Source organism: Monodelphis domestica, chromosome 3, assembly GCF_027887165.1.
Source record: "Monodelphis domestica isolate mMonDom1 chromosome 3, mMonDom1.pri, whole genome shotgun sequence".
NCBI classification, from domain to species: Eukaryota; Metazoa; Chordata; class Mammalia; order Didelphimorphia; family Didelphidae; genus Monodelphis; species Monodelphis domestica.
In genome coordinates this window covers 171,144,867-171,168,016 of record NC_077229.1, presented here as the reverse complement: position 1 = coordinate 171,168,016, position 23,150 = coordinate 171,144,867, and the positions used below count along the sequence as shown (strand labels likewise).

Sequence of the window (23,150 nt, the reverse complement as noted above, 5' to 3'; positions counted from 1 at the left end):
TTCTGTAGATGGAATCTCTGTTGAACTGCTGCCGAGCTATCTTCCATTAGTTAGTAATTGGTGGTGGGGAGGTGGGTAGGAAGCGTTATGGGATTTGGGTCTTTTTGTTTTTTAATGCAATGCATAAGCCCATGCACTTTGCCTCTCTCCTTAATGTGTCATAATTAGCATCAGGGGGATTCTTGGAATTATTTGAATTCACTCTGATTTCTTTAGGTTACCTGTGAAGCTCAAAAGGGAAATTTGTTTTCCTAATAGTTTTGGTTGGTTCTTGACTGTCTATCAGTTACTCAGTCAGCTAGGATTTACAAAGAGCCTGTTACATTCCGGATGCTATATTAGCCCTGGTGTCCCAAATACAAAGTCTAAAGCAATCCCTCCTCTTGCCATTCTAACATGTAACAGCAACCTCGGAGGTCTGAGTTAAAAGTTTGATTTAGAAAACAGTCTTCAAGGAGAGAGGTAAAGTCTCATTCACAACTTCAGGGTTAGAAATTGCGTGCCACAAGAAACCATAGAAACCATGGATTGCAATGCCTTTATTATTTTAAAGGTGAGGAAGCTGAGGCCTCAAAAAGTTGTGAATCTGTGATTCTGATTCTTTTTCTTACTTGTTATTCCTTTTTATCTCAGCTCAACATTTTAGTACTGCCTATTTGTATTTTACACTGGTAAGTGATGACATTGTATAATGCAATATCCCACCCAGCTCAAGGGTTTTACGTCCATTAACAGGATGAAAAATCTCAGAGATGTTATCTGTGTTCCAAATGTAAGCTGTTTTATCTCCAGGAGGGGAAGGTGAAAGGATTAGAAGAAGGCCTTCCCAGAACTATGGACTCTTAGGGAGGATAAAAGGTGCCTACAAGAAACACATGGGAAGTTTCAATGGGGAAAAAAAGAGTTCTGATATTGAAAGAAGGAAACATTAGCAGGGTGATGGACAGTAGAAGGGGTTTGCACAGAGGGAGAAGGGAAGGGAAAAGGCACCAGTACAATTAAGTGCTTTAAAAGAGCTTTAAAGCTTTTTCTAAAGACAGGAAGAATAACTTGCTTGTACTCTCCAGAATAATGTTGTAAAGCCACAGGGGGTCATCAGGTAGGAGGTCATCAAGTGAGGGGCGGAGGAAGAAGAGGAGAGTCCTGGTATTGGTGATTCATTGCTTATGGCTACTGAGGCAATTATTTTTTGACCTGATGATAATAGAGAGGTCTTGGGGGTGTGTATCCAAAACAAAACTGAGAGAGAAACTCCTAAGGTTTATCAAAACTGATGACAACTCTTGACTTCTGGTGATTCATATGAGGACAAATAATATTCCAGAAGGAACCTAAGAAGTACTGCCAAAGATTAGGAAGTCTTGGGCAAATAACAGAAGATACAAGGGCATGGGTTATGCTTTCCTCAGTTTTTTCCATTGAAACAAGGGATAAAAAAAGGTAAAAATTAATTTGGGAAGTGAACAGCTGGCTAAGAAGGTGTTATCTGAGAGCAGGATTTGTATTTCTGTATCAGCTTATAATCGCTTAAAGTTGACAGATTCTTGGCAAGAGATGTAGTACATTTAACATAGGTTGGTAAGAATGCATTTACCAGGTGACTTGCAAATCTAATCCAAAGAGCTTTAAGCTAAAAGGAATGAGGAAAGAAGCCTGCCTCTCCAATATCCCCCAAAATAGATTACCATTAAGTGTAGCCACAAAGAAGGGGAAAGAATAGCATTTGATACACCTACAAATTTACTGGAAACACATCAAAGAAAAGATTCAGTAATAAAACCAGAGGTATCAAGTGTCTATACTCAAGTCAATATGCATCTTAAGAACTTCCTACCACTATATACTAGACTGAGCAGCTAGGTGGCAGAGTGGATAAATTGCTGGGCCTGTAGTTAGGAAGACTTATCTTCCTGGATTCAAATCCCTTCACAGATACTTAGATAGCCCTGTGACCCTAAGCAAGTCATTTAACCCTTTTTACCTCAGTTTCCTGATCAGACAAATGAGCTGGAGATGGAAATGGCAAACTGGACTAGTATCTTCACCAAGAAAACTCCAAATGGAGTTAATAACTGAACTGAAATAACTGAACAACAATAAAACACCAGACAATGCACTAAACACTGGAAAAAAAAAAGAAAGAAGGAAGAGAGGCAAGGAGGGAGGGAGGGAGGGAAGGATCCCTTGCTTTTGCCCTCAGATGGAGAAAGTTCAGAGAGGAGTAGAACCAGGAAATGAATAAAGGCATGTCAAGACTGGGTTTTTTTCTTTTGAATGATGGTTCTTAGAGTGACCAGGTAATCAGCAGGAGGGACCACAGGGGCAGGGAATTTTTCCAGCATGAGAAATCTAGGGATGAAATGAACTTCCAGGCTAAGGAGGCTTTTGTGGGAAGGTAATACTGTCTATTAAGAAAGTATACTCATGAGAATAAAGCCATGAAGCAGAAGGAGAAATATGATGGAGAGTACTTGGTTGAAGGTCAAAGAAGAGAGAAACAGAAGTGATTTTGTCACTGAATTATATTGCAGTCCACCTAGACAGAAAGAGGAAATAGATGAGGAGTTGAGAAAATAGATTACAAATCTGGTACAGAAGCATGATTCAGTGGTGCTGGGGGACTTCAATTATCCAGACATCTGCTAGAGTTTTCTCTCTGCCAAAAACATAGCAACTAAAAGCTCCTTGGCTTGCCTTAGTTAAGTTTCATCCTTCAAAAGGTAGAGGAAGCAAGAGGGAAATTCTCTTCTGAGTATGATTCTTAATACTAAGGATGAACTAGTTGCTGGAATTGGTGATTGGGGAAAGTGACCATTTTGTTTTATAGTTCATGATGGAGAAGAGGAAACCTGGGCATAGTCTAATATGTAATCTAAGCTTTGGGAGAGAATGTTTCAAAATAGTTTAGAGGAAGGATAGGTAGGATTACATAAAGTAAAATATTTTATAGTTATCTCAAGAAAGATGGGAGAGCTCAAAAATGAAATTCTGAAGATGGGGAAAAATGAGAGAAAAAAATAGAATTTATCAGAAGATGTCAATGTGGATTTACAAAGAACTCATTAACCAATTTAAATTTTTAAAAAATGTTCAGAAGATGGAAGCATCGGCAGGTAACAAAAGATGAATATGAGAGTAGGGCATGCCCTTTAAAAATAATGAGGAATCTTAATGCTCCTAAAACTGGCAAGGTAAACTAAAGAAAATAGAAATAGTGTTGGTTTTATTTTTTTATTTCATTTTTTAAGCTGTATTTGGAGGAAAATGAGGATCAGAGATAGGATAAGGCCTTTGTTTAAGGTGAATGGAATGTTAATAACTGATAGACAGGAAAAAGAACTGCTCAATTTTTTATCTATTTTTTTCTGCAAAGTAGAATGCCTTTTATCCCAGAAATGAAAGGAACAAAAATGACTAATGGGAATTAATAACCAAGATAAGTAAGGAGACATTAAGAGAATATCTTGATGAATTCAAGTCACCTTACCCAGATAAACTCAATCCTCAAAACTGGACTGGGTGGGGAGAATAGGGTGGCGACAGAGAGCCCCTGTCATTGGTATTTAATGGAAAATGGAAAGGTACCATAGGAGTGAAGAAGGGCAGATGTTCCAATTATCAAAAGGAGAGAGACCAATATAAGTTTCAGGCCCTGAATGTAATTCCTGAAATAATTCTAAAATAGATGATAAAAAGATTATTGTCAAACATATAGTTATAGAAGTGATTATTAAAAACTACTGTGGCTTCATCAAGAATAGGTCATGAGAGACTCACCTGCATTTCTTTTTTGACAGAATGCTAGACTAGTAAGGGAGGAAAATGCTGCATTATGTAGTTTACCTAGATTTTGGCAAAGTCTTTGATAAAGTATCTCATACTGTTCTTCTGGAAATGTAGACAGTAATATAATCTGATGGATTCAAAACTAGTTGACTGGAAAGATTCCAATAATCATTGCATTCATGGAAGAAGAACTCCAAGGTCATAACCCAGGAATTTGTGCTTGGCCTATGCTGTTTAACATCTTTATCAGGCACTTGCATAAAAGCAAGTAATATGCTTATCAAATTTGCAGATGACACAAAAGCCCAGGAAAGGATGATAATCAGTATTCAGAAGCGTCTTGACAGGACAAAACATAAGACTGAATCTGATAAGAAGGTGAAATTCAATAGGAATAAATGCAAAGTGCCAAATGTACCCAAAAAATCAATTTTAGAAGTGTAAGATTTGGGGGAACGGGGGTAGGTGGTTCAGTGAAGTCAGGCTTGGAGACAGGAGGTCCTGAGTTCAAATCCATCCACAAACCCTTCCTAACTGTGTGAGCCTAGGCAAATCACTTAACCCCAGTTACCTGACCCTTACTGCTCTTATGCCTTGGAACCAATACAGATTCTAAAACAAGAACAACAAAGTTGGTATTTAAGCCCAGGTTCTTTACATCCAAATCTAGCATTTTTTAATGTCAGCAGACCAGCCAGAAGGGAGGAAAAGGGACAGATGGGCATCACAGTGCAACGCACAAGGCTATCATGCAGGCACAAGATAGCTGAAATATGGGACTTCAGGTCTCCAGATCCCTGGCAGCAGTCTTTCTCTTGGTCTGCCTTTGTTTCCCAAAAGTTAGAGGAGCTAAGGCGCAAGCCTGGCATTGTAGCTAATCTAGGCTCTGGCTCACCAAGAAGAAATACTTGGTGAAGTGAAATCAGATGAGCTTACATTTCTTTAACACCTTCCTCACAACAACCCTGAGAGAGTATAGATGATATCTTCAATTTACAGATGGGGAAACAGATTCTGGGGGAGCCCAGACAAATCCTATGAAGCATCAGTTTTTTTTTTTATAATTTCTAAAATGTAGAGATTTGAATCAATGGCCTCCAGTGACCCTTTCAGTCGATTGTCTCTAAAGTCCATTTCAGTTCTCAAATCTCATGATCCTATAATAAATATTCTAGCCAGGATTCAAATCCAAGTCTCTCAATTCAAGATCCAGCACTATTCCCAGAGTACCTCATCGATTGTAAGGTCATCTAGGAAACAACAGGACACTTGGGAGGAAATGACCCTGCCATCTTAAAGGCCATTAAAAATAATGAGGGAAATGCTGGGCATAGACTTTTCACATGTCATTTTCCAAATGTTTACAAAGTAGTATACTATAACACTGTAACTATAGAAAACTCTCAAGAATGAAATTTAGCAACACAGTTACTGAGAATAAGGAAGAAAAGTTATTTAAGTGACAAATATGGCTACACAAGAAAGCCAACAATTACCTCAGATTTTAAAGGCAAATTTTTAAAGTATGAGAGCAAGGGCAGGTAGCAGAATGATTACAAAATAGCATAGTCCTATAAGAATAATGTTGTATATGCCAAGACCTAGAATGACCTTTGATTGTGATTCACATGAAAGGGAAACAAAAAGATTTTTTTTAGCTGTGTTTAGGGCAAGAAGGTGAAACAGAGGGGCAGCTTGAGGCAATCTCTTCTTGAGAAATGGGAAAATAATAACAAAAAAAGGGAATTAAGTCAATAAGCATTTATTACATCACTATTAATGTGTCAGCCCCTGAGCTAAACACCAGGAATTCAAAGAAAGACAAAAGATAGTCCTTGTTCTTAAGTATCTCACAGCCTAATGGAAAAGACAACAGGCAGACAGCTATGGACAAAGAAGATATAAATAGGATAAATTAGAGATAATCAATTAGTAGACCTACATAGCTCCTGTTTTGCTTCTGCTTTCTTTTTGAGAACTTGCAAGGATTACACAGCTCCTGAAAAAGTATGATAAATAATAAATGTTTGGTGTTAAAATTGTTAATAAGACTAACAGTCCCATTGAAGGTTGGGAGACCAGGAAGGGGATGATAGAACTTTCACTATTGGGTAGAATATAGCAGAAAGTTTATTTTGATTGAATAAAAGAAGAAATTGACCAACAATCAGAACTGTTCAAAAGTGCAATGGGTGATTTCTGGCTGCTAATAAGAGTTAAGAGAAGATAGGGGTACCTTCCAGCTCTTAAAGCCTGTGAGTTTAATACCTTTTCCCCCTCTCTGTTTTCAGTTTAAAATAAGCATCACTATTTCTCTATGGAAATTAATTGCCATTTGATGTATTAAAGACCCCAAAAGTTTTGGGTTTTTTTTTTTTAAGAAAGTTCTGGGTGGGAAATTTTGTCCTAAATAAACTAGATAATTACTCCCAGTATCTGTAATTCCCTGTGAGGCCAAATGATGTAAATGGTTGTGGATGATTTCCACAGCAGAACACCCTGAGGCATAACTGCCTTACCACAAATGCTTCCTCTGTCCCTTCTTTTCAGTCTTGAAATACTGCTTTGAAAGAAAGTGTACTGAAGATTCCTCAAGCTTTTTAGAAGCCACTCAAAAGCTTTTCATAAACCAGCTTATTTGACAAATGCTGACTATTGACCTCCAAGCCCAAAGTTAGTTGACTGGAATAATTTTAACTGTGATTCTTAATATCATTGGTTTGAATACAAAGAATGCAGCTGGATATTTAAAACATGATTTTTCTTTCTTTTTTTTTTGCTTGCCATTTTTAGGAAATATGAGAAGTTTGGATTAAGAATGCTATAGAGAATTATAGAGTTCACAGGATGCAGTTGTCTTGAATTATCAGCTCTTATCATAAATGGGGATAGTGATAGAACCAATTCAATGAAGATAGTGTCCTATTTATTAGGAGTGCTGGGGCACTTTTTAATTGTTTCCAGGCTGAAGTCAATATTTAACAGCTTATTATCTAAAGGTCAGAATAGTGCCCAAGCCATTGACAAGGCCTGGAAGTGTCAGATTCATGGAATGCTAGATGACTTCATAGTTATGAAATTATTTCATTTCTCATGATAATTCCCAACTTGCCAAGTTAGTGAATTTTAAGAACTATGAGAGCAGATTTGAAGATAAATGTGAAATAATCCATACTTTTGGAGTCAGGGACTTCCCTCCAGGCATTATTTCATACTTGACTTGTCTGACTTACACTTGGGGATAAAATGAGTTAGGACAAGGTCTTAGATACCACATTCTCTTACTGGGAAAGAAAGCCAACTTGCACAACTTAGGCTGGCTCATGTTTCTTGTTACACAGGCACTAAGAAGCAGCGGTTGCCATGAAATACTTTATTTAACCTTTACAAAAATGTTTTCTTAGTATGGCAAGGCAGTTCAGTTAAATAAAAATAAATAACTCTAAGAAGCTTGGATTTCTTTTACACATATCTATTAAGGTCTTGATTTTCTTCTGCTAATTAAAAATTAGAGAAAATTATTATAATTATTCTAATCAAAATGTTGAATGGGGAAAAAAATTAAAAGAAGCCCACAAAAAGACTTGATTTAATCTTAGGGTACATTTTCAAAAGTCCTTTATTGTACATTAAATTATATTTTACAGCATGAAGAAAAATTATACTAGAAAACAATTTAATTGGCATACAATGTTCAAACCATTGGGGATGTGGCTTTCTCATTTGTGTGATCATTTACTGGACCTTTCAAAAAAACCCTAAAATTTCTGAGTTTCAAGATCTTAAACTCAGAAAATTTCACTCTCTTAGGTGTTGGGATTTAGAATTGAAAGGTGGCTTAAAGATCATCTGTTCCAGCTCCCTCATTATATATATATGGCCCCACGAGGTCTTCAGATTGGAACCCAAGTCAACTGACTCTACCCACAGTGTTCTTTTCCACTATGCCATACTAACCCATCGAGGCCTTACTCTCACATGTATGCTATATAAGACCAGCTAAGAACCCCTGGGAAACCAAACTGTCAGTCTGCCTTGTAAATAAGTACCCGCAGTATAAACCCCATTTTGCCTAGCTTTCATATGGACTATGATTAAGGTTTGCTGTTCATTAGCCCATTCAATAGAAAAGGACAAAGACAAAACTCTTATCTGCCTGTTTTGGTGTCTGCTCATTAATAGCATAAATAAAAACTCAATAAGAATAGTTACTAAAACAATTCATTAAAACAGTTTTTTTGAAATTAGCTATAGATTTCAATGATACATACCATCCATGATTTGTGTAATTAGATTGTTGGAATGGGTTTGGGGTTACAGGGGCTCACCAGGTACCCTGGGAATTTTAATGGGAACATTCTCTACCACCCCCACCATATACTCATACAAAGAAGGATATGAACTATTATAAAATAATACTGATGAGCTCTGGATTTTTCAAGATACTAATGAGCAAAGAATTCTAAAAACCTCCTGCTGTAGGAAATTTCCAGAACTAGAGGTGGACACACAAAGTTAATGAATGATTGAGGGGTGAGGGAAGGTTTTGTGAATGAAAGAGAAGAGGTCATAGACAGGGGGAAAAAAGATGATGGAATGTTTCTGTGGATGTGAGTAGACTAATGGTAAATGAAATAATGAAATCCCATTGGTGTCAACAGAGTTAAATTAGGTTTAATGCACAATCAGAACCACTCCCTTGGGAAGCCTTAAGAGTGGGGAAATAGAGCAGCACCAAGTTCTCTAAAATTAATAGCAAATACCATAAGTCTTGGAATATGAGGAAGCTGTTTTTTCAAAGGGGATATTATATTTTACTTAATTTTGATGGCTTTTATAAATAGTTTTTATAAAGGTACCTCATTATCACAGGAGATCAGTGTCTACTAGGGCTATTTGGTACATACCCTTTGTTTGTGCCCCTGTTCCAGTAGAAGGCTGAGTGATGAAGAGCCAGAAACAGGGCATATGTATCTAGAGTACATGTTTTCTTCACCCTAACCTTGTAGCTCTTTTGTTCATACAAGTAGCAAAGCTATCTCTGATCCCCCTCAGGCTCACATGGATTATAAATCCCAAGATTGCCTCTTTTTATCTACTAAACTCTTCCCATTCCCAAAGAGGTTACAACCCTACTATCCAATTTCCTTATGTTTCCTTCCCCTCTTTCTAACCAGTTTAAGGCTGTCTTCTAATACTCAAATACTCAGCTGGAGAATGGAAGATCCAATCTTGAAAAGATATTATCATTCTGAGACAAGGGTGGTGATAGGACAGGAATGATAGGATTTCATTCTAACTCTGAGTAATGCAACCTTTCTCCCAAATTCCATCAGCTTGCCTTAGAATTGTATTTTCTTCCCTTATCATCTCTCAAATTAACCTATGTATTCACCTTTCTTTCCAGTACACTATAACCTTTCCTCTTATCTTTCTCCGCATAACAATTTTAAGTCTTCCCACCACTGACCTACTGGATATATCAATAAGTAAACAAAATAGCCTGCCAGTTCAGTCAAACAATCAGCCATGGCTAAATTTTTCATTTTTTTTTAACTTATGTTTGTATTATAAAAGACAGTAATTGAAAATGTCATTTCTAGAATTAAGCTACTCAGTGTCTTCATTGGCAATTTAAAAATTGTTCTACCCCAGGGAAGTCTACTACATATACAAAATAGGAAAACATTAAATTCTTATCATTCTGAAGTAATTATATAATCTTGGATCAACCCATTTCTCTTTAGATCTTTATTCCCTTAATATTTTCCCTCTATGTAAAAAGAGAATTTTAGGAAAACCTTCATACCTGATTTCACAGTATGTGAATTCCCAAAAACTTGTGCATAAATTAAAAAATAAAATCCTATTTTAAACATTCTAAGTGTAGCTTGCCATTTAAAGTAATCCAATTGTGAATCTCTTTGTTTATCTGCCTTTAATTTATCTTTTGTGTAAATTTGGATTTTTCTATATTAGATTTGCTTTAAAAAAAAAGTTCCTGTATGTATCGCATTATCATGTACAAAATGCAATCCAAAAGAACCAGTGTTAATTCATTGCACTTTCTTATGATTTCTTTGGCTAACCGCAATTAGTGTTATTTTGGCTTGGTCTATGTGTTCTAGCCAGAGTGAACAGAGGTTGATGTCTGCAGCAGGAAGGAATCATTAGAAAATTCTTGAATTAGAGTTGTTTATTAGTTCTCTCTTGAAGGATAAACATTCTTATTTTGAGAAAGACTCTGTTCCATTATTTTAGTTATTATTATGTAAAAATATTGGTTGAGTCCCAGTCCCTTATGAAAATAAAAGATGTGAAATTCTAACCTTACTGTGGAAGTTCAAATGGATGCATTCATTCATTTACTCATTCATTCATTCAGCAAATACTTATTGAGTATCTCCTATGTATAAGAAATTTTTCCAGACACTAAGAAGACTGAAGGATTAATAGGACATATTCCTACCTAATAAGACAATATCTCTGTCCTCAGAGAGCTTGTATTCCAGAATGGAGCAAAGATATGTACCTAAATAGGATTGTGTTCATTTTTTATTCCTATTTGTTTCCTTTCTTGGTGTATTGGTGACCTTTATTTTTTACAAAACAATCATTTCCTAATATATCTCTCCTGTTACCACCACAGATGAACCCCATCTCTTTTTTTTTTTAAACCTTACCTTCTGTCTTGGAGTCAATACTGTGTATTGGCTCCAAGGCAGAAGAGCAGTAAGGGCTAAGCAATGGGGGTCAAGTGACTTGCCCAGGGTTACACAGCTGAGAAGTGTCTGAGGTCAGATTTGAACCTAGGACCTCCTGTCTCTAAGCTAGCTCTCAATCCACTGAGCTACCCAGCTGCCCCCTGAACACCATCTCTTAAAGCAACCAAAAATTGATTAAGCACACCCAACCAAAATACTCAGCATGCCGATAAAGAGCTGGTCTTGGAATTAGGAAGACCTGGGTTTGGATTCTACTTGAGATATTTAATTAGTTAAATCATATGGGGGCAAGTCATCTAATCTCTCTGAGCCTCAGTTCCCTCATCTCTAAAATGGTGATTATTAGAGTTCCTACTTTACAAGATTGTTGTGAGAATCAGATAAATGATATTTTTATTTTGTAAACTTAAAAAACCTATATAAATGTTTTCCATTGTTATTGTTTTCGGTGTTACTGCCTCTTTCTACTCCTCCAAGCAGAGATGTATATTTCATTATCTCTACTATGGTGCTAAAAATCATAAATTTAATGAGAGTTCTTTTAGTGTTATTTTCTGTTATAATATTGTAGTCACTAAGCATATTCTCCTGGTTTTGATAGTTTTGCTCTGTATCAAATCATACAAGTCTATGTTTCTTTGAATTCCTCAAAGATGTCATTTCTTACATTGCAATAATGTTCTCTGATATTTATTTATCACAATTTGCTCAGACATTGCCAATGATACTTCATTTCTGATTTTTTCTTGCCACTAAAAGTGCAGCTACAAAAACTTTTGTATATATGTATATGTGGCCTACATTCCTATCTTTTACCTCCTTGGTATATATGCCAAAAGGTGAGATTGCTGATCCAACGAATATTAATAGCTTAATTATTTCTCGCATAATTACATTTGTTTTCCAGAATGGTTAGGCAAATTCACAATTCAACCAACAAAATCTCATGGCATTGATTTCCAACATTGACTGTTTCTGTCTTTTATCATTTTTTTTACTTTAATGAAAACTTCTAATTTTACATCTGAGGAATTTGAACCCCAGCAGGATAAAGCAACTTACCAAGAGTCATCCAGGTAGGGAGAAATAAAGATAGGCCTTTCCCCCTCGTTACTTCCAAATCCTGTGCTATTTCCATTGATAGTAATAATAATAGCTAACATTTGTATAGTGTTTACTAAAGTGCCAGGCAGTATGCTAAGTGCTTTAAAATTATCATCTCATTTGATTAGGACATGTTGTAGCTTTGGACACCCATCTTTTCTGTAGTTGTGGCCCTGAGGGAATCCAGAACTAGAACACTTTAAAATGTATTTCTATGCCATTTGCCACCCACACTGAAAGAAAAGGTCAACACACACTCCCAGGCTGGTTCTATATCCATCTCTTTTCATTTCCATTAAAGTCAACATACATTGATTAAGCACTTAATATATATACAAGGAAGCTTGAGTCTAGAATGAGAGATTAATAAGGCATTACTCCTAGTCTAAAGGAATTTATAGACCAGTTGGAGAAATAAAAATAACAGATAACTATAATACAAAATCAGATTGTGATGTGGCATAGAGGAGGAATCCTAGATTTGGGAATAGAAGACCAGCCTTTACCTTACGTTTTGCAGTTGTGATCTTGGTCATGTGATCTAGGACACTTAATCAGCCAGAACCTGTTTAGTATATAATACTTGTCCTGCCCACTGAACAGGTGGATGTGAAGATCAAATGAGATAATGTATAAAGTTAACTTTATTTCCTAGACCAGTGATGGCAAACATTTAGAGACCAAGTGCCCAAATGACACTCTTATGCCACATGGAGCCCTCTGTCTTACCCCAGACAGGGAAGGGGAGTATGGGCTCCCTATTGGGCTGCTGGGCAGAGGGGCAGGAGATGGGAGAAACATCCTCAGGCATGTGGAGAGGGGGAGAGGAGCAACCCCTCTGGCACGCTCCAGCACATGTGCCATAGGTTCACCAATGCTGTCTGTACCTTTAAGCTCAAATCAAAGGCCTATAGGAGCATGTACAAAATGCTATGCTGTGCCCATCCCTTACAGGGCTCCAAATCATTGGCAGTATCATAAGCACTTCTTTAACCTGAGTTATTGTAATAATAGACCTTGTGGCTTCAACAACTGAAGAGTCTCAATGTCACAGACATGTCGTCAGCGAGTCTCTGTGCTATGACCTGACCAGAGCAGCATTGACTGGGAGCCAGCACGCTGGACTTAGAGTCAGAACCTTGATTTCAAAACCTGCGTTGTCTAGTGGTGTGATCAGACTCGTCATCTGACTGAATAGAGTGCTGTACTCAGAGTCAGAAAGACCCGAGTTCAAATCCTGCCTGAGATACTCCCTAGTGTTATGATCCTGGGCAAGAAGCCCAACTTCTCTGTGCCTCAGATTCCCTTTCTACAAAATGGAGAAAAGAGCAACATCTCCCTCTCTGGTTGTTCTAAGGATCAAAGGAGATAACATGCAAAGTACTTTGCAAACCGTAAAACATTAAATTATGGAAATGCTTGCTATCATCATTACCAAGGCTCATTGGTTTTCATCTGCGCTTTGGCAAAACTATCCTCATATCATTGAAATTCCCTATGAAGATTAGCTTATTGAACATTAGGACCTTCTCTTTGTCATTGTTGATCCTAGCCACTAAGTCTGTACTAATAATGTGGCCATTAGTGAATCTATTCTAAACGAAAGTCTAGGTGAATGGCTTCTAACCTTTTCTTAACTGCAGTTCTAAACTGGTCCTTCCTAGACTGGAAGCTCCATGAGGGCAGGAATTGTATTGTAGCTAGTCCTTATCACTTTCCCAGCAGTTAACAAGGTGGTCTTTATAATGTGTTTAATGCATTGGGTTAAGATTTTGTAAGGCCTAAAAAGGAACCAAAATAAAAAGGGCAATTGATGATCCTCATACAGAATAGTGATTGTCCTCATAAGAAAATAGCTCTTGAGCCATGGGACATTTTCTAGGCTACTCACCAAGACTCTCAGGGAATCCCAGAAGGAAGGTTGGATGCTAATGGCAATGCCCGCGCATTTGGAGTGGACTCCCCTTCTGAGTAGCATTGTTACCTTTGAGCATCCAAAGGGACTGCAAAGATCTTTCTCCTCCAGGATGACTTAACCAGGAGGCCCCGATGTTTTGTCACAGTCCTATTGCATATTAATGCCATTTCTAGCAACAATTTTCATATTTACATTTGTTTGAGTTTTTAATACCTTTTTCTCATGAAAGTCATTTTGAGAGTAGGACTTTGTAGTCATCACAAACTCTTTTTCCTGCTGTGCCCAGGGCAGTGCTTTGTTGCAGGCCTCTTGGCACTACCTTATCTTGTGGCCTTTGTGATTATTTTAGATGGCAGCCTTGTGGCAGGGCAAAGGCAGCAAAATGAAATGGACAGAACAGGGAGTGAGAACTCTTGAATTCAGCTTCTAGCCTAGCTACCGATTTACTGGGTGAAGCAACTTATTAGCTATATAATCATCAATAGGTTACTTCACCTGGATGGAGCCTTAGTTTCCTCATTTGTAAAATTTGTAAAAAAGAATGAAATACTGTCCTAATGGGTTATTATGAAAAAAAGGGCTTTCCCATGTTAAAAATGAACTGTTGTTATTATCATAACTCTGCACAGTAATTCTTATGGACTAAAATATCATGAAATTATACATTTTACTGAAAGATGAGCATCCCTATAACGTTGCATAGTATGGACAAAAACTTACATATTTTATTAGATCCCTAAAGAAAGAGCATTTCCATCTCACTAAACTTTACTTCAAAATGCTGTTTATTTTTTCTCTTCCAATACCTTGCCATAACAAACTACAGGAAAGTCTAAGCTATGTAACTGAAAAATAATTCATCACTATTCATTACTAAATTATCATTTGTTTATATTAGTTTATGTTCCATAAGTGTAAAAGGATATTTAGGGCTTTTGGCTTCTAGCTTTGAGACACGGCAACATCAAGCATCAGCCATTTTCTGGAAAGATTCCAGTTTAATTTTTTTAAAGATGTTTCATATTCTCCGGACAATCTTTGAAATTTAACTAAGCCACTCAGGACCACTTAAAAAACAATAACGAGCAAGATAAATTTTTTATTTTATTTTTATGCTAATCTATCGGTGTGAAACATACTGTCGTTTTCACTTGGGATTCCACATTCCAAACACATGACTTCACTTAAATCTACTTAATTTACTTTCCAGATATTATCTTGCAGAAGATAAGGCTTTATATTGCTTTTGAAACATTGTAACTTAATTTTCACTGGGAATGCTCATCTATTATGTTTTGCTGGAAGTCTCCTTGATGCTTCTGCTTGAACATCAGAATGACTGAATTGTGGCCTGCAGGGAACATATTAACTTACAACCTAATCCAAAATATCCTTACACATGTAAAACACATCAATGTATTAGAAAGATATTAGAAATGTGAATCTTTGCAAAATATTTGGAGCTTTTCCCCAAGTGATCCTTGGTTTAATACCCAAGATCCCAGCTTATTATCCACAAGCATTAGTATAAAACATCAGGAAAATATTGTCTTTTAGAGTTGCCTTATTTTGCATTAGTAGTTGATAAGAAAAACCCTGTGTAGAATTTCAGAGAGTGGGACAGCTTTGGGTCAGAAAGAGCTCAGTTCCAATCCAGCCACTGACACATTAGACCTTTGCTGCTCTGGGAAATCTTTTAACCTCTCAGTGGCCCTGGGAAGTTCTCTAAGGCTATTAAGTGCAGAACAATTGCTCCTTTGCCTTGGGAGAGAAAATTTCCTCTTGGGGAATTCTTTATGAAGATTAAGTCACTCAGCTGGACCCTCTCCCCTAAAAAAGCTCCCAATGTTTAATCTTTGGAAACTCAGAAAACTGATCCAGTTAAGTCCCAAGATTTTCCTTGCTTATTGAATCTGAGTTGTTTCTGACAATTGTTTTACATAACTATTGTTTTCTAAGATTTTCTGTTCTTAACAATATCTACTACACGTGTGGATAGGATCATATTTTCCCTAAAGGTTGAGATTAAGGAATATGAGTGAAGTATTTTAGATTGTTCTGATTTTAAAGTTATGGAAAGTTAGTGGAGAGTACAATAATAAATTAATGGGCAAAATGAGGGTGGAAATGAAGCCAAATTTCTCATTGTGATTATAAAAACAAAACTGAGGCAAGGGCAATTTTTACAGATATATTTTAAAAGACTAGAAACATATTAGGGTTTATAGAAACTTATCTAGTATGTTGATCAGTTTCTATTATAAAGAACAATTTTAAAAAATATTTACTTACTGTACCTTCTTCTATCCCCTTCCTTAATGTCCCCTATTTTCATAGTTTTTAGTTTTGTTTTTCTTTTCTCCTTATTCTAACCACTCAGGAATTCTCCCCTTGGATATGACTGTGGGTGGTCCTCACTGCTATTATCCCCAGGCCCATGATCAGCAGTTGAGTTTTATTTTGTATTGAAAAACTGAGTTGAAAGTTGCCTATGCTCCCACTTGAGTATTTCAATGGAAAAACTACAAGTTTGGTCAGGCTGCCAGAGGAGCACTGGGGGGCCTGTTAGAGGAAAAAAAAAATAGCCACTTGGGACCTTCCAACTAGTGTGGCCACTGTAAACCTGACTTATTGCTTTTTGGTTCCCATTGAAAAGTTCAAACAAGAGTATCTCTCACTTGACTATTTTTTGTAATGGAAAATTTAACACATCACTTTAGTAGACCAAAAAGAAGAAAAATCCTGCCTAGAAAAAGTAGTTGTAGAATGGATAAGAAATGGAAAAGAAAAATCCTTAAGAAAAAAGAAGGAAAAAAAAGAATATATATTAATCATTAAGGATACACAAAAAGTACATTGGAAAAGAAAGGAAACAGCTTCCTTAAATCTCTAATGTTTATCTCTTCAATTCCCACTGCCTCTTCCTTAGCTCATACCTATGTTTTTTTCTTGAATACTCTTAGCTGGTCCCCATGCAGTGAGTCTTTTCTCCTTCCCAACATACCCTGCATACCAATTCCAGATTAATCTTCTTCAGGTCATTTTTTTATTATGTCACACACTATGAAGAAGCTCAGAACTCTTCATTGGCTTCCCACTGCATATTTAATAAAGTATACACATTTCTTCCCCTGACATTAAAAACCTTCCATCATTTCTACACTATCTCACACAATTCTTACTCTATTTGACAGCCAAACCGAACTACTTCCCCAAAACACCTTCTGCCTTTCCCACCTCCATACAATTTTCCACATTATTCCCTTTACCTAGAAAGCCTTTCTTTCCCACATACATATAGGTAGAAATGCTATCCATCCTTTAAGATCCTGTTCACATATTTTTATGTAATTTCACTGATTACTATAGTCCAAGGACTCTTAAGTTGGCCTTAACTTTTAAAAATAATTTTTGATAGCATCATTACAATGTAATTAGTTTTCTTTACAATCCTTTTGTAAAATATATGTTACAAATATAAATATATAACTTTAATAAATATAAAATATAAATAAATATAAAAATAATATATATTTTGCATTTAGAAACATTATTCTGAGATTGAGCCCATAGGTTTTATCAAACTGCCACAAGAATCCATAATACACACAAAAAAATTAAGAACTACCACTGCAGTCAGAATTGATTTCTCTCTTCTTTGAACTGCGCTAACCCCTGGCTTATACTTCTCTCTTTTGTCATTAACTTCATGCTTCCTTTTTTTTTTCGTTACTTGGTAAAGTGGATAGAGGGTTAGGCTTTGAGTCAGAAAGACCTAAACTCAAATCCAGTCTCAGAAACTTACTTATGTTGTGGTATCTGTTAGTGATAGAATACTATTCTCAAAGGAATAATGACTGGAGGAATCGCATATGAACTGGAACAACCTCCAGGAATTGATACAGAGTGAAAGGAGCAGAGAACCCAGAGAACATTGTACACAGAGACTGAAACACTGTGATACAATCCAATGTAATGAACTTCTCTACTAGCAGCAATGCAATGATCCAGGACAATTCTGAGGGACTTATGAGAAAGAACACTATCCACATGCAGAGAAAGAACCGTGGGAGTAGAAACACAAAAGAAAAACAACGGCTTGATCACATGGGTTGATGGGGAGATCACCCTAGTGCAATTATTATCAATAATATGAAAATGGGTCTTGTTCAATGACACATGTAAAACCCAGTGGAATTTCACATTGGCTAAGGAGTAGGGTGGGAGGAGAGGAGGGAAAGAACATGAATCATGTAACCATAGAAAATTTTTCTTAATTAATCAATTAAATAAAATTTAAAAAAAAAGAAACTTACTTATGTATGACCCTGGGCAAATCACTTAACCTGGGTCTCCATTACCTCATCTGTAAAATGGGGATAATAATAATAGTACCTACCTCCCAGAGTTGTTATGAGGACCAAATGAATAATAATTGTAAAGTACTTAGCACAGTTTCTGGCACAGGGTGAGTACCATTTAAATGTTAGCTATTATTGTTACTATCTAGTGTTACCTGGATACAGCTCTTTTACTAAGCTCCTTGAGAATAGGTAATTGGTAATCTTTCTCTTTCTCAGAGTCTTTTGATGGCCCTCAATTAATATCCAGTGAATGAATGAATGAATGAATGAATGAATGAGGTTTGTGAATGAGTGAATGAACTTTTCCTTGAACCAATGAGTTGAGCACAAGTTCTAAGAATTTTAATCTTGATGCTATGATTTTCAAAAGATGGGTTGGGAGGGAAATGAAGAAGTATTTGTTTTGAAGACATTTCAATTGATAAACTTAGGAGATTTGGTTGCAGTCAATTCAGGGCTTATGTCCAGCAACAACAGAATTAATTCCACAGCCTTGCTGAAACCTCAACAGAAGTAAAAGCAAAGCTCCCCCATCTTCTCTTCCTCCCCTACCCTTCACCTGCACTTTAGTGGGTCCAGTGTAGACCCCAAATGCACATCGTTGTTAGACTGTTAACGTTTCATTGTTAGACTGCAGTGGTTAACGTTGCTGTTGCTGCGGTTCACGGGGATGGCCTGGGTAAGTCTTTTCCTGACCTCTTCAGAATTTTTTTTGGAGGGTTTCCTCTCCTAAGAACATATGAGATTCCTTAAGCACTTGTGAAAGTCTAATTGCAGTAGGATTTAGATGCTTTTATGAGGAGCCTGAGCACTGCAAATACCCTCCTAATGGCACATTAGGGAAGGCGTGTGACAAATATGTTTTCTTCACTTTGTTCCTTTTCTGTGGGAACTGATTCCAAAAGCATCTGAATTTTCATAATTCAAAGAAGAGTCATTGCTGTGCCAACATTCTGATAATGAGTAGCTGCCAAACGAGAGCTGACAGTATATTTATTCCTCGGTGACATTCAGTCATCCAGTGAGTTGCTCCCACATGGGGGCTATTGAAAACTAAGTTCCTATGCAAATCCTACCAGTCCTCGGGTCCATCTCTGCCCTGAAGACTCAATCTGTCTTTGGAGCACACGGAATTCTCACCAAAATATAGCTGGAGTTGACCCTTGAGTACCTTGCCTCATTATTTCTTTGTCATTTCCAGCTACTAGTCTCTCCAAAGTAAACAGCTTTCTTGTTGCTTTTAGTTTTGTGTGTGCTCTGAGCTCTATTCCCAGTTGCCACCATAAAAAATTGAAATGGTTCCAACCATGGCAATTTTTTTCCCATTTAATGTAACTAATATTTAAACATCAAAGATAGTCTGGGCACTTTTATGTCATGGAATATGTATATAGAACCATATTTTCCCTAAAGGTATTTGCTTTCCTAGATATTTTTGTAGCTGGTGAGCCTGCATTGAATAGTCATTTCAAATCTTAACTATCTTTCCTCAAGGGCTCCAAAAAAACACCTACTGCTGGGGATTCATATTCAATTTTGCACTGACACCACCCCCACCACCCCTCTGGAAAAAATCATCATTGTGACAACCAATGACCTTTATCATAGCACTTATGAAGACTTTTTTCTTTGTCTTAAAACTAGATATACATTTTTAAATTTTCAACTGACATTTTTATTATAGTTAATTCCCAGGTATTATAATTGATCTTCAGTTTCCTCTTTCTTAATCTCATTATTTTTTAGTACATTGTGACAATACTTTTATAATGCTTTCAGGAAGAATTGCTCTTTTGAACATAAATGAAGCAAAGCATTTAAGAGAATACTGCCCATTTGAGCCACTGTAGACATTTGAAGTGAAAGAAAACAACTTCAGGACTGTTGCACTAACAATTCAATTGAACAAAACTTTATTGGGAGTATCTACCACGTAGAAGGCAGTTTGCACTAGTGATACAGACAAAAATAAATAGTTCTCTATAATCAAAAGGCTTATATTCTACTATTTCTACAAATGCTCTACTACTACTACTACTACTACTACTAGTGCATTTTAAAACATCCACTCTATAGTGAGTAACTTTGTAAACAGCACATTATCTATAAAACAAATTTTACAGATAAGGAATCTGAAGTTCAGAGAAATACAGTACTATACCCAAAGTCACACAGCTAATTGGGAAAGTGAAGACTCAAACCCAAGACTTCTGACTCTCCCCATTATACCATTGCTTTTTAAAAAATTTTATTCATGATATACATGATATTATATATTTTAACTTAAATACACTTTTTAAAGGAACAATTATTTTGTCTTGCTTTCTCTACCCATATCCAATTGTACTAATTTTCTTGTGTTTTATAAGCAAAACAGGGTGGTGGATGTAAATATCTGAAAGATAGCCTTGAAGGAAAACTAGTGGCTATCAAATTGTGACTAAAGACACCATGTTCCCTTTTTGGTTTTTTCCACTTTTTTGTTAACAAATTTTGACTTAACACATCATACAGTATTCTAGTACGTTCACAATCCAAAATCCCACACTATCCAGTGCCTGAAAATAGAGCCGCAGAAAAGAGTCATTTCAGTTTTGTAGTATTGCCTACCTTACACTGTAAGAACCTAATATTTTGGGACAGCTGGGTAGCTCAGTGGACTGAGAGCCAGGCCCAGAGATGGGAGGTCCTGGGTTCAAATCTGGCCTCAGACACTTCCCAGCTGTGTGACCCTGAGCAAGACCCTTAACCCCCATTGCCCAGCTCTTACCACTCTTCTGCCTTGGAGCCAATACACAGTATTGACTCTAAGATAGAAGGTAATGGTTAAAAGAAAAAGAATTTAATATTTTTTAAACATTTGAAAAAGGATCAGGTGGTTGGTCACTACTGACATCATCTACTGAGTTTTGTTGCCTGTTAAGATTGTTTTCATTTATGTAGTTTTTACATCAGTCAGTAAAGGGCAGGAAGGGCTAGGCAAATGGGATTAAGTGACTTGGCCAGGATCACATAGCTAAGAAGTACCTGATTTCCCATTTGAACCCAGAGCCTCCAGTTTTCTAGGCCTGGTTCGCCTTTATTCATCATCATTTCCTTAGGTCTTTCCACATTTCTTTGAATTCTTTCTATTCCTTATTCCCTAGGGAACAATAAAAATTCATTAACTTTCTATATCACAATTGACTTGGCCATCTCCCACTGGGCACACACTTTGTATCCAGCATGTTCCTTTTACAAATAGTATTGCTGTAAATGTTTTTATACAAATCAATCTTTTCTTCAGGGCAATAACCTCCTAATCCAATAGTGATTTTTCCAAATCAGAAGATGTGAATAGTTTTATCTCTATTCTTACATAATTCTAAATTGCCTCTCAGAACAGTTGGACCAATTCACAACTGCCCCAGCAGTCCAGAATTAGTGTTTATTTTTCCTTGTCCTTGCCAACATTGAATTTTTCCATCTTGTGCTCTTTTTGCCAATTTGATGGATATGAAATTTTTATCAGAGTTGTTTTAATGACCATTGCTCAGGTTATTAGTGATTTTTAGCACTTATACTTTTTTATAATTTACACTTCTAATGAGTACTTATATGCTTTGACCATTTTTCTTTTGGAGACTAGCTCATTAGATTGAGTATCAGGCCTAGAAAACTGGAGGCTCTAGTTTCAACTGGGATATCAGACACTTCTTAGCTATGTGATCCTGGCCAAGTGACTTAATCCCATTTGCCTAGCCCTTCCTGTACTTCTGCCTTGGAAACAATACTAAGTATACAAGGAAGGTGATGGTTTGGGGAAAAAATTATGCTAATTCTTGGTTTGGGGAAAATACTTTTAATCAGATCAAATGAGTTAACACATATAACTTTGTAAACTTTAAAACTGCTATACAAATGCTATTATTTTATAACCTGGAAAGATCCTTTAGTTCTTCTATGAGATGATCTTCTAGTTACTTTTTATATAATATTTTACATGCCTAATTATGGTTATTTCCCCTATTTGAATTTAAGTTTCTTTAAAGCAAGAACTGTTGGTTTTTTCTCTTTGTATCTCCAGAACTTAGCACAATGCCTAATAAAAAATGCTTAATAAATATCTGTTAACTGAATAACTTACTATTCTTGTGCTTATTAGTATTTTGACTATGAATGAGTTATAAATTTTAATAAATAATTTATTTTCAGTGTCTATCAGCATGCCATGAGTTTAAATAATAAATCTGATGACTTAATTTGATTTATTTTCCTAATTATCTTCCTATTGTTATTGATATTTACTTTATTTCTCCCCCACCTTGGAAATCAAGATCCAGAACTAAGTTTGCCTCATTGAATTGAGTTGTGTGCTTTCTTTATCTATTTTTTCAAAACATTTTTTATAATATAATGTTTATTAATTTTTAAAATGACTGATAAAAATACTTGTGAATCCATCTAAACCTGAAGGTTGGTTTGTTTTAAGTTAAGTTTTTTCTCCTCATTAAGAGATTTAGTTTCTTTTTCTGAGGTCAGGTTAGTTAGGTTGGCTATTTTTGTTAATTTTGGTGTTTTATTGTTTTGTTCATGCCCATTTTTCATGTTTAAAGTTTGTAGTTTTGTGTTTCAGAATCATTGTTTCTGAAGATTTTGTTTATTTCACTTTACATATTCTGAATCTTTCCCCATTTTCATTTTTTTTAATTCAGTCTTCCACCATTTTACAGATAGTTTGGAGATATAGGTTTTACTCTATTGTAACTTCATCCTCTATAATTCTCATTCACAAAATTTGTTATTTTTCCATGATTTAACTTTTTACTCACTAATTATTGAGGATGTTGTTTATTCATTTTCCATTTAGGTCTTTATCATGTATTCATATTTTTTATCATAATTTTACTGCGTTATGCCCTATATTTTACATTATGGATATCAGGGAAAGTTTTGATAGGAAGAAAAGATGGACTTGTCACCTGTCACACAGTGTTCCATTGGTATCTTCATATTGTCAGGTAAAAGGGAAGGCTTACAGAACACTGGGTAGATTCCCTGTGGCGAACTCTTTGGTACACACAGAAAAGACATACAGGATGGGGAAGCATGGATAGATTGTGTACTCCACTACTGGGGGGACTATCCAGACCAATGAAATCATAGATCCATTTGAGCAGGTTCTAGAACCTGCTGACAAGTTATGAAAATCAGACATGATATACTGCTTTTTTATTTTATGTGTTGTTGTCTCCCATTAGAATGTAAACTCCT

At 36.2% G+C, this 23,150-nt stretch overlaps 1 protein-coding gene across 8 annotated transcripts in view; it reads left to right on the top strand.

Annotated features, from left to right (window-relative positions):
- VPS13B (vacuolar protein sorting 13 homolog B) overlaps positions 1 to 23,150 on the top strand; it is a 1,055,144-nt gene that overhangs the window by 958,342 nt on the left and 73,652 nt on the right. The gene's annotated exons all lie outside the window — the stretch shown is intronic.